Raw genomic sequence first — 13,508 nt, forward strand, 5'->3', positions numbered from 1 at the left:
TTGGTACAAGTATACATGTTTTTACTGTTGCGAGCTCGGTTGTTCTATGCAGACATGGTTCATTCGACCATTTTCCTGGTACATTATTTTCCTATCGAGACCCCACTTAACGCATCTTGGCTTCCCCTAGGCCCCGTTTAGTGCATCTTGGCTTCTTCGAGTAGGTGACCTTCCGGGGGGATGCCCCCTAGTATTTGAGGTTGATTGCAAAAGAAGCCTCGAATACTTGTTGGGTCTTCGTTAGGTAGCATATAGATGTTGCCTTGTTAAAAAACTTGCCGGTAAAACCCTTCTTGAGATAAAAATCTGATTAAAGGAAAAGAGTGCAATGCATGCTTTTGAAACCTAAGGCCTTCGAGTTAGGAAGCGATTCATCCGTTTTCGATCGAATACCTGCATTCAGGTTAGTATATGTTGGCCCAAGAACAAGTGATGTTTTGAAGATTGACAAAAGAACTCGGACAAGGACCATGTCCATCTTGTGAAGCATAGTCATGATCAACCTATACATGTGAGATGCACGTGAATGAGATAAATTTAACTGATCAAGAAGCAATATCTCCTGAAATGATCAAAAAGAGTACATATTGGATAGGGAGGGGAAGACTCCTTACATATAGAGAACAAGTTTAGGAAGAAGATAATGTTAGAGTTTGAGATCATCATGAACTCTTCTACGATAGAATAGTAGCAATTGAATCCTAGTAAAACTCTGATTACTAACCTATTAAATGTCAGTGTTATTCTCTTTTACAGGTAATGCACATAAGCAGAAGTTAACCTTAAATTGAGAGCAAAAGAGCAACGCAATTTTGCAAGCAATTTATGTGTGATTTTAGTGTGCAATACTGAAGCTACTTGAACGAGATAGAAGAACCAGTATCATGTGTCTATCTTTTATTCTAGTTTAATTGTAGTGGGTGATTTTATATTGTACCTTTCAGCTTTCATAGTAGCAATTGTATTAGGTACCTAGAGTGTTTAAGTTAGCAGTTAACTTGAAGTTATCGCAACGGTTGAGGCTTTGTGCTACAATGGGATTAGAATTAATCCTTAGGTTTATAAAGAGTTTTTGTAAATTATGTTTTGGCTCAGTGATTTTAGTGGAAGTTTGAAAAATTCCTACTAAATAGTAGGTCGTGGTTTTTCCACCTTTTGAGCTAGGTGTTTTCCACGTAAAAAGCTCTATTTTCTTTATTTTCTGTATTTATTATTCCGTAAACAGTAGTAATTGGAACACCTAGAAGAACCAAGTCATTCTATAGTTTAGTTAAGCGAAATTTGGGTATCATACAAATCACCCCCCCCCCTCTTGTGTGATATTGACTCTTAAAACATCAATTGGTATCAGAGCGGGTTATACTTGAATAGGTTAACACCTTAGGAAAAGATCAAGATGAGTGCACCACCTGGAAACTAGGAAGGGCAATCCACTGCTAGGCATCCACTCTTTAATGGTCAGTACTATTCTTGGTGGAAGAACAGGATGAGAGATCATATCATAGGAGAAGACTATAAACTCTGGGACATAGTCACTGATGGTCCACTAGCAACTACAAAGAAGAATGTTGAAGGAGTGGATGTGCCAAAGATAATAGCTGACTGCACTGCTGAAGACTTGAAGAAATGAGAGTAGAATGCCAAGGCCAAGAAAGAGCTTATGTGTGGACTGGATCCAGACGAGTACAACATCATTCAAAGTTGTACCACTGCTAAGGAGATATAGGACACTTTACAAGTGGCTCATGAAGGAACTCCTCAAGTAAAGAGATCAAGAGGAACACTGCTATATTCTCAATATGAAAACTTCACTATGAAGGAAGGAGAAACTATCCAGTAGATGTACACAAGGTTCACAACACTAACAAATGAACTTAAATCTCTTGGGAGAATTATCCTTGAAGAAGACAAGGTTGAGAAAATCTTGATAAGGGTCATACCAGTGACTTGGGAAAGCAAAATCGCTGCTATTCAAGAATAAAAGAACATTGCTACTCTCAAGTTGGATGAACTAATTGGAAACCTCACTGCCTATGAACTGAGAAGGCTAACCATGAAAATGGATGCACCCAAGAAGGAGAGGAGTCTGGCTCTTATAATAGCTGAAGGTGCAGATCTGGAGGATGATGAAATGTCCATGATCACAAAAGATTTGAAAAGGTACCTAATGAGAGGAAAGTGTTATTCAAGAGGTACAACCTTCAACAAACCAAGGGCTCATGAGAAACAGACAAACGAGGGTTGTTACAAATGTGGTAAGACTGATCACATGATCAAGAACTGTCCTTAGTGGGAAATTGAATAGAAGAAGGAAAGGGCTGAATAAAGGAACAGGTTCAATCCAAAAAGAAAAAATGATCAACAAATGCTATGGTTGCTGCTTGGGGAGAAACATCAAATGAGGATTCAGAAGATGAAGCTGGAGATGAACAAGCACTTATGGCCATCGGGGAATCAGATGATAAACAGGAGGTAAGTGTCCTTCATCTCAAAGACAAGATTAAATTCTGTCTAAAGAAAGGTTTTCTGAACTATTACTGGACTTCATCAATGAGTCTGAAATAATTAACAATTAGAAGGAAGAGTTGTCTAGGGAGTGTGTGATCTTAAAAGCCAAGTGCAAAAATCTAGAATCTAGGTCTAATGGGAGTGACAGTAAAAATGCTGAGTTAAAGAACTAGGTTCTTGAACTTGACACCAGTGTCCTAGAACTTAGGCCTGATAATTTAAAACTAAAACTAGGAACAGGTAATAAGAAAGACAATCACACACATCTCACCTTAGAAGAAAACCTTGGAAAAATGAAGGATGAGTTGTACAGGAAGGATGAGCAGATAAGAGTCTTAAAAGAAGACCTAGGGAAGGTAAAGCATGAACTAGACCGAACTTGCAAATGGAATAAGGCTTCTGATGCACTATCCTGGCTATAAGAACACCACAGTAGAAACAAGATAGGACTTGTCTATGGGGCACAAGCACGTAAGTGGGACCCCAAAAGCAAGTACCTCACTCTTCCTGAAAACAAAATCTGCACACACTGTGGCAAGACTGGTCATTACAAAAATGAATGTAATGCAAAAGAAAAGGACAGTCAAAAGAACAAGCTTTTGTTCAAGAAAAAGATAGGCTACCTTGGTGGGCTAAAAGGAATTTAATTTATCCATTTGCCTATAGAAAGGGACCCAAACTAGTTTGGGTTCCTAAGACTAACCCCTGATTTCTTTTTGCAGGTCCAAGTGGAGGGAAGTAGCCAAATATGGTATATGGATAGTGGCTGCTCAAAATATATAACTGGAAGAAAGAACCAATTCCTTTTACTTGAGGACTTAAAAGGAGGTAATGTCTCCTTCGGAAATAGGAAGAAAGGTGAGATTATTGGGGTTGGAAAGGTAGGTAAGACAGACTCACACTCCATTGAGAATATCTACTTGATAGATAGCTTGAAATATAGCCTAATCAGCATATCACAACTGTGTGACAGAGGTAACCTTGTAGCATTTACCTCTACCAAATGCTTTATGATTAACCTTTCCACTGACAAGATTGTTTTGCATGGAAAAAGAGTTAACAATATTTACATTGTAGATTTTTCCTCTCTTTCAGAAAATGAACTCACTTGCTTGAGTGTGTTGGAAAATTATTCCCTCCTGTGGCACAAAAGACTTGGTCATGCAAGTCTGAATCAACTCAACAAATTAGTCTCCAACGACTTGGTGATAGGGTTACCTAATATCAAGTTCAAGGAAGACAAAGTTTGTGAGGCCTGTGCAAGGGGGAAGTAGGTAAGATCATCCTTTAAAAGTAAGAAATTGGTAAGCATGACCAAGATGTTGGAACTGGTTCATATGGATCTCTGTGGTCCAATGAGAACATTTAGCAGAGGTGGTAAGATATGTGATGGTACTTGTTGATGATTATTCTAGGTTTACCTGGGTACTATTCTTAACATCTAAGGATGAATCATATGACATGTTTGCTGCCTTTGTTAGAAAAACTCAGAAACAACTAGATAATCAACTTGCATACATCAGGTCTGATCATGGAACTGAATTTGAAATGCTAAGTTTGCTAAATTTTGTGATGAGCATGGTATGGAACATAACTTCTCTACCCCTATGACTCCTCAACAAAATGGAGTAGTTGAAAGGAAGAATAGACTCTTGAAGATATGGCTAGGACTATGCTTCTTTCTAGTAAACTACCTTAGAGCTTCTAGGCAGAGGCTGTCAACACTGCATGTTATATCATAAATAGATGCATGACTAGACATCTTGTAGAGAAGACTCCATATGAGTTACTTAAAGGGAGAAACCCAAGTATATTCCATCTTAGGGCATTTGGATGCAAGTGCTTTGTGCACAATAATAGAAAGGAATCCCTAGGAAAGCTTGATACCAGAAGTGATGAGGGAGTATTCTTGTGATATTCCTCACATAGCAAAACATATAAAGTGTTCAATAAAAGAACTCCGTGTGTAGAAGAAAGTTTACATGTATTGTTTGATGAAACTAACAATATTTTTTAGAGACAGGAACATGAAGATGAAGCTATTGGGCTGGTAAAAAAATTGAATGAAGTCTTAGCTCAAGCTAAAGTGGCTCCAAAAGAAGGAACAGGTGTTGGAACAAGTTTTTCCATACAGGGCAACCTGACAGGGGGATTTGATCAAAGAGGAACTGAAACCAATCCCCTAAAGGAACTTGTTCATGACCCTATTCCTCAGAAGTAGAACATGGGAGAAACATCAAGCAGAAATCAATTGGTTGTGAAACCTCACAAATATCAAAGTTCTTATCATACTGAGAACATAATTATTGATCCAAACTATGGAGTCAAAACTAGATTACAATTAAAGAATTTCTATGCTTTTGATGCTTTCCTATCTCTTATTGAACCTAAAAATGTTGTTGAGGCTTTGCAGGATATAGACTGGGTAAATGCAATGCAAGATGAACTCAATCAGTTCAAGAGAAGTCATGTTTGGCATCTAGTTCCAAGACCCAAGGACAAATCATTGATTGGCACAAAATGGGTCTTGAGAAACAAGCTTGATGAAGATGGAATAATTACAAGAAACAAGGCAAGACTGGTGGTACAAGGTTATAGCCAATAGGAGGGTATCGATTATGATGACACTTTCGCTCCAGTTGCAAGATTGGAGGCAATAAGACTTCTCATAGCTTTTGTAGCACACATGTAGTTCCCTCTTCATCAGATGGATGCAAAAGTGCCTTCCTAAATGGCTACCTAAAAGAAGAAGTCTTTGTTAAACACCTCCAATGTTTGAGAGCAAGGAGTGTCCCGAACATGAGTACAAATTAGGCAAGGCTCTCTATGGACTCAAGTAGGATACTAGAGCATGGTATGAGCGATTGTCCAAATTCGTGCTTGAGCATGGCTACAAAAGAGGTAAAATTGACAGTACTTTATTCTCGAGGGAAAAGGTAAGTATCTTCTTATGGTACAAATATATGTTGATGATATAATTTTTTAGGTAACTACTGACAAACTGAGTAAGGATTTTGCCAAATTAATGGGGAGTGAGTTTGAAATGAGTATGATGGGTGAGCTTAACTTTTTCTTAGGCTTACAGATCAAACAAAGCCCAAATGGAACCATGATCCATCAGCAGAAATATGCGAAGGATCTTATAAAAAGTTTAAAATAGATGAATCAAGGGAAATAGACACCCCCATTGCAACTGCCACTAAATTAGATATAGATGAACCTGGTTCATCAGTTGATCAGAAGTGGTATAAAGGTATTATTGGTTCACTTTTGTATCTAACTGCTAGCAGACTTGACATAGTTTTTAGTGTAGGGGTTTGTGCTCGCTTTCAGGCTAATTCAAAGGAATCTCACTTGACTGATGTTAAGAGGAAACTGAGATATTTGAAAGGCACTACTGATCTGTTTCTTTTGTAACCTAAAGGTAGTAATTTCAAACTAGTAGGGCATGTTGATGCTGATTTGTAGCTATGAAAAACACCTCGGGTATGACTCATTTTCTTGGTTCATGTCTTGTATCATAGGCCACTAAAAGCAAAATTCAGTGGCCTTATCCATTGTTGAGGCTGAATATGTTGTTGCTGCCTCTTGTTGTGCTCAATTGATGTGGATCAAACATCAGGTGATAGATTTTGGCATTGAAGTTGGTTGCATTCCTATTTTCTATGATAACACTAGTGCTATAAGTATGACAAAAAACCATGTTCATCATAAGAGGACTAAGAATATAGATGTTAGACACCACTTCTTAAGAGATAACTATGAGAAAGGATTCTTCTCGATAGAATTCTGTGCTACTGATAAACAAATTGCTGACATCTTCACTAAAGCACTGAGTAGATAAAAATTTGAGAGGAACAGGTTGGAATTAGGGATGATTAAGATCACCTAATAGGGCCAGCTCAGAAATAAAAAGTATACTCCTGTGACATATTCACTGATCTCTTACAACATTTTCTCTATTATGGCAAATTAAGGCATGTTCAAGAGAACTCTAAATGAAAAACCTGGTTCTTCAGTATGGGTTCATCTGAAAGATAAGGTATGTTTTTTTTAATCTGCACAATTAGAAATATAAATATTTAAATCATGAGCAAAAGTCCAACAATTGATTCAATTCCATAGAGAATACTATCCGTTAGCTTTGAACCAGTTCCAACTACCTTAGAACTCTAAACCACAAAAATTGCGTAAAATCTAGGAAAGCTTAACCGATCACTCAAACCTGCAATTTCAGGTTGATTAGACATGTAATTGATCACTGCTAAAGCTATCGTTATACATTAAATGTGTATTTCTCTTTAAATACACATCATTACCTCCTGCCATCTCCATAATTCTAAATCGTCAAAAATCCCTCTTCACTTTTATTTGCCTTCTTCTCCAAAATTCTAACTCACCAATTTTCTCAAGAAACCAGCGATTATGTTAAACCCACAAGACAATCCTGGAACTCTACCACAACCCACTCCCTTCGATTCATCTACCCCTCCTCCACCTAGTACATCTCCCAAACCCAAGCTGAGAAGGGTGAAAATGCTTGCTCAGAAAATAGTACCGTTTGGGACTCTCAAAAAGAGATTAAATGCAAAATTAAAGGTAAGCCAGGTCCAAGACTCTGACTCCAACTCTAATTCTGAGTTATACAAATTTGCTAGTGAAGGGGAAGGACCTAGGTCTTCTAACTCTGAAAAGGACCAAGAATCCCCTCCTAAGGTAAGGTCTTCTTTATGTGAAAATTTAGAAACTAGGTTTGTTCTGGTTGGGCCTGTTAAGGGTGTAGAATTACCTGAGTTACGAAGGAGTGGAGGTAAAAAGAAATATGAAAAATAAAAATAGAGAGAGGGTGCATGTGGTGAAGAGAGGGGAAAAGGGAAAACAGTGGTTGATCATTCACCCACTGCTGATTTGCATGTGCCTGCTATCTTTGGGGTTGAACAAGAAAAGGTAGAAGAGAGTGACAAGAAGTCAGGGGGAAGTGGTTCTGGTAAAGCTGCTAAAGTGTTAGTTCATCTAAGCACACAAAGAGATAAACCTAGTTCATCTACTGAAGAGACCCTCGCTGACCTTTTGAAAAAGGTTGGGGCGAGTTATGATCTTAGGAAACGAAGAACTCCCATACCAAAAGCCCCCAGTACTCCTTAACCTTCCAAGATAAGAAAGGCTTCATCCCCAACAACTACTGAAATTTCATTGCCAAAGGGAAGAGCTACGAAAAGCAGGGTGAATCAAAGTGAGAGTGATCTTCAAAAGGCTATAGCTGAGAGTCCTCATAGGCTATGAAAGTTGAGGAGATGGAACAGGTCCATCAGAAGTAAGTTCAAACAATGGAGGTTCAGACCCCCAAGCCGAAAAAGCCCAAGACTTCTTCCAAGAAGTCTTCATCTGTGTCTGAGGTTGCTGAACCTTCATTAGCCAAGAGGACAAGGTCTGCAGTGAAAAGTAAACAAGTAATAATTTTTGAAGAGGAGGAATGGAGTGTAGAAGAAGTAGAAGATTATTTTGACGGTGAACAAGACAAGCTTGCCATGTTTGGCAAAAGAAAGATTTTGAAGGGTAGACTGCTGAAAGACCTAGTGAAACCAGGAATAATGAGACTGGTGGATGCCTTAGCTGCTCGAGGGTGGAAGGACATGGTCCTTCAGAAGGATGTTAGGCTAGTCAGGAATGAGATCATTGAGTTCATGACAAATGCAGAGGTTAAGGATGGCAAGGTTAGCAGCCCGGTGAAAGGAGTTCAAGTGTCATTTGATGCAGAAAAACTGGGAGAGATCCTTGATATACACTCTACATGGTTTGATGACTATACAAGGCAGATGTGGCCTTGTCTGGACTCCATTCCTTCTGCCCTTGACATTACCAGGAGGTTCTGTGATGTTGAAGATGTGAATGAGGCTAGAGCTGTTCAGAAAAGTGAAATGTGGCCTAAACATATAGTCTTGTTTGAATTTGTCAATAAGTGCCTATTTCCCAGACAGGAGAGAAGGCATATTTCAAATTATATGGGCCTAGTTCTAATGGAGTGCCTGAGAAGTGGAAGGAGAATTAATTGGCCTGCCTTCATCATCAAGTTGTTAGATAGGGTCATCAATGGCTCCAAGGCTCATGCTACCCCTATGGCTTTATTCTGACTACGATTCTGGATAGGTGTAATGTGCCTTTGAAGAAATGTGAAATGGGTTCAAGCACGAATCACTTTGGCATTAACACTCTAATTGCTTGTGACTATTTGGTCAATGCCATCCCACATGAACCTGGTTCATCCAAGAAGACTCCTATCAATAGTAAAGTTAGGGCTCCTGTTCAGGAATGTGATTCCAAGGATGCTGAGATAGCTAGGCTCAAGGTTCGTGTGGCAGAGGTGGAATCTGAAAGGGATGCTCTCAGAACTGAGCTTGCCAAGGAAAAGGAGAAGAATGATGGAATTCTTCATAATATGCTGAATCTTCTCCAAGCCGAAAACCAACCCTCTAACTCCCCTAAGCCTTAGGAAGTCTAGGTTTCTAGTACCTTCAGTGACCCGGATTAGGGATTTTTCTATCTTTTTGCTCATGGTTTAAATCTTTTTTGTTTTTCTGGTTGTGGATTGTGGTAGAAACATATCCTCTATCAATGATATCTACTGTCTTTGCACTTGTTCTATGTTAATATTTCCTTAATAGTTTAAATATGTTTGCTTGATTACTGATGATTAAACCATGATTGCACTTGCAATAGCCCCAGTGGCCATGAGTACTTATTAAAATCTGGGAATCACACTTTGTATGAGCCTTTTTGATGATGTCAAAAGGGGGAAGAGATATTGTGCTTTACACATTCTGAATTAAGTGATATTTATAACCTAATTAACCTGGTCCTTGATGATAAGTGAATTTTCTAACCTTTGAATTGATGGTTCAGCTGAGTTCTTACACGATCCAAGTAAGTAAAAAGTACAGAGTTTATCATCATCAAAAAGAGGGAATTTGTTGGCCTAATAACAGGTGATGTTTTGAAGATTGACAAAAGAACTCAGACATGGACCAGGTCCATCTTGTGAAGCATAGTCATGATCAACCTATACTTGTGAGACACACGTGAAGGAGATAAATCGAACTGATCAAGAAGCAATATCTCCTGATCTGATCGAAAATATTTCATAATGGATAAGGAGGGAAAGACTCCTTACATAAAGAGAACACAATTTAGGAAGAAGATAGTATTAGAGTTTGAGATCATCATGAACTTTTCTACAATATAAGAGTAGCATTTGAATCCCAGTTAAACTCTGATTATTAACCTATTAAATGTCAGTGTTGTTCTCTTTTATAGGTTATGAACATAAGCAGAAGCTAAACTCAAATTGATAGTAAAAGAGCAAGGCATTTTTGTAAGCAATTTATGTGTGATTTGAGTGTGCAATACTGAAGCTACTTGAACGAGATAGAAGAACCAGTTTCATATGTCTATCTATTATTCTAGTTCAATTATAGTAGGTAATTTTACATTGTACCTTTCATATATCATAGAAGCAATTGTATTAGGTACCTAGAGTGTTCAAGTTAAGAGTTGACTTGAAGTTATCGTAATAGTTGAGGCTTTGTGTTACAACAGGATTAAAGTTAATCCTCAGGTTTACAATGAGTTTTTGTAAATGCTGTTTTGGCTTAATGATTTTAGTGGAAGTCTGGGAAAATCCTACTGAGTAGTAGGTCGTGGTTTTTCCACCTTTTGAGCCAGGTGTTTTCCACGTAAAAATCACTTTGTTCTTTATTTTCTGTATTTATTATTCCGCAAATAGTAGTAGTTGAAACACCTAGAAGAACCAGGTTCTTCTATAGTTTAGTTAAGAAAAAATTGGGTACCACAAAAATCACTCCCCCCTCTTGTGTGGTATTGACGCTTAAAACATCAGTATAAAATGTAACTAAAAAAGGGAGATGGCTATACCTTAGTGTTGATGGCGCTTCGGATCTCGCGGTGATGCAATCGCTTGTTATGAGCACTCGGTATGGTCCTTTGTTTTGTTTAGTCGGGGGTAGCCGAGAGTAGCTTGTTATCTCTATTTTACTATTTGCCTATCCTTTGGCTCCTTCGAAGGTGGAGGTACTGGTGTCGGCACCACGTCGTGTACTGCGAACATCTCCCTTGCTGCATGTTGTTCCCCGTACACAGTTTTTATTCTGTACTTTGTTGGGAACTTCATTATTTGATGAAGGGTTGATGGTACTACTCTCATGCAGTGTATCTATGGCCTTCCGAGCAAGGAATTATTTCTCATGTCTCCTTCGATGACATGGAATTTGGCATTTTGGGTTATGCTGGCCACGTTGACTTGGAGGGTGATTTTCCCTTTTGTTGTTTCACTCGCCATGTTGAATCCGTTGAGGACTCGAGAGGCGGGCAAGATTTGGTCAAGCAGTCCGAGATGCTCTACCACCCTCCATCTGATAATGTTGGTCGAGCTACTCGGATCCACAAGTACATGTTTTATTTGAGATGTATTTACAAGGAAAGAGATTACCAGTGCGTCATTGTGAGGCTGAGATAAGGTCTCGATGTCCTCGTCGCTGAATATGAGAGCATCCTCGGGTATGTAACCCCGAGTTTAGTTTTCTCTATTGATGGATATTTTTATTCTTCTGATCATGGGTTTTTGTGGGTCATCGATGACTCCCAAGATCATGTGGATGACCTTGGTCGCCTCTCTTTCCCGGAACTGATTTTTGGCCCAGTCAATGAGGAATTCTCGGAGGTGACCTTTGCTGAGTAGTCGGGATAATTCTTCCCAGAGCTGGTGGCAATCCTCAGTCCTTTGGTTGTGCGTATTGTGAAATTCAGACACTATGTTATGATTTCTTTGCGAAGGATCTGATTGTACAGGCCTAGACCACATGGTGTCTCTTGTTTGCTGATGGCGAATACGATGTCTGAAACATCGACATTGAAGTTGTATTCTGACAAGCGAGGTGCTTCTGTTGGGCCTGTATGCCTATTGAACCTGGCTCTGCTGATGATTCCCCGAGGGTTCTTCCCTCGGTCCTTTCTTCGATCATTCCGGGGTATGTTACACCTCGGGGCATTTCTCCTGTCTTCTGTGTATGGTTGGTACCTTTCTTTGTTTGGCTCTGGCTCCTTTTCCAAAACCATGCTTGGGTATACAAAGCCCATGGGGGATTCTAATTGGTCATCTTCGACCCTGATTTTCGATTAATATCGATTATGAACATCCGACCAAGTCACGGTGGGGTATTCAACCAAATTTTGCTTCAGCTGTTTCGAAGCCACCAAACTTCGTTCGTTTAGACCTTGAGTGAAGGCCTGCACTGCCCAGTCGTCGGACACTGGCGGTAGTTCCATTCATTCCATTTGAAAGAGAGATACAAACTCTCACAACATCTTATTTTCCCTCTGCTTGACCTTGAAGACGTCGAATTTCCTTATTGCTATTTTGATGGCACCAGCATGTGTCTTTATGAAAGAATCTGCCAGCATGGCAAATGAATCTATCGAGTTTGGGGCCAGGTTGTGATACCACAGCATTGCCCTTATTGAAAGCATTTCTCCGAACTTTTTCAGTAGGACAAATTCGATTTTGTCGTCCTTTAGGTCATTGCCCATCAATGCACAAGTGTAAGTAGTGACGTGTTCGTTGGGGTCCGAGGTTCCATTGTATTTTGGAAGGTCTGGCATCCTGAACTTCTTTGGAATGGTTTTTGAAGCCGCTTCCTGGGGGAAAGGCTTTTGTAAAACCTTTTGGATTCTACACCCTTCAGGACCGCGGGTGTGCCCCAAATTTGGTCGACCCTAGGATTGTACGTCTCTACTTTCTTATCGTTAGCTTCTATCTTTTTCTCGCCTGACTCGATCCTCTTTGTGAGGTCCTCGAGAATCTTTACGAGAGTGGGGTTGGTTGCCGACCCATTGTTGCTTGATATTTCCGGTACCTGCTTGGCTGGGGAAGTCGTTCCCGGTGCTACCGTGCTGGGGGGTTTCTGGTGACTTTGCAGCTGAGCAATCCCCAATTGTTGTGCCTGTAACATTTCAAAAATAACGTGAAGTCTAACCTCCTATTCCTCCCGAGTTGGGGTTTGTTGGACATCTTGTTGCTCTCCTCGATGTACGCTCCTGTTAGTGTGGGAGCTTATATCGACGTGTTGGGCATCGCGTGAGACCGCATCCACGAGAATTGGTTCTGGTGCATTCTCAGGGTTTCGTGGTGGTAGACCAACACCTGGAACATCCACATCATTTTCTCCATGGTCCTCAATATTGCTGTTTACTGAGTTAGACCTTTTGACCTGAAATCAAAGATCTTGGACAAAAAAAGTGTGAAAGGTAACCAGCGATATTTAGTTAAACCAGCAAGAAAATAATCACTATTACTTTTAGCCTCACGGTGGGCGCCAAACTGTTTACCATGAAAAATGGTAATAAAAATTAAATTTGATTTTGTGGTTCTAAAAATACGTGATCTATTTTTATGCGAGTTGTTTAGGCAATGGATGATAAATGAGGTACTTGGAAACAAGATAAAAGCTTAAAAACAAGATGATAACCAAACCGAATGGCTGACAATCGGAGCATTGAGCTTGCTTATTCAGGGCCTCGGGGTCGAATCTGATGTCCCGCTGAGGGTAGTCGATGGACGACTAACAATTATAATAAAATCAATGATGGATCTTTATGGCCAATAATGAACAATAAATGAAGAACAATAAATAGAACAAAATGGATATGAATAATAAATGCAAGTAACGAGATCAAGAGAATATGTTAGAGAGCAAAGATAATGTTCTTGTATATTTATTATTGAGCCTCTAATGTCTACAAAATGATAAGGATCCCCTTTATATATGAGGGGGAATCCCAAAATAGTACAAATGCATTTATTACAAAGATATGGGGTTGGTACAACCTTTTAATGCAATGGTACTGGTTTGGACTAGCCTAATAGACTTTGTCGGCTCTAGTCACGTGCTTTGGGAACCTTACACCGATCCACCGATGTTCCCGACTTA

This window comes from Nicotiana sylvestris, chromosome 8 (genome assembly GCF_000393655.2).
Source record: "Nicotiana sylvestris chromosome 8, ASM39365v2, whole genome shotgun sequence".
NCBI classification, from domain to species: domain Eukaryota; kingdom Viridiplantae; phylum Streptophyta; class Magnoliopsida; order Solanales; family Solanaceae; genus Nicotiana; species Nicotiana sylvestris.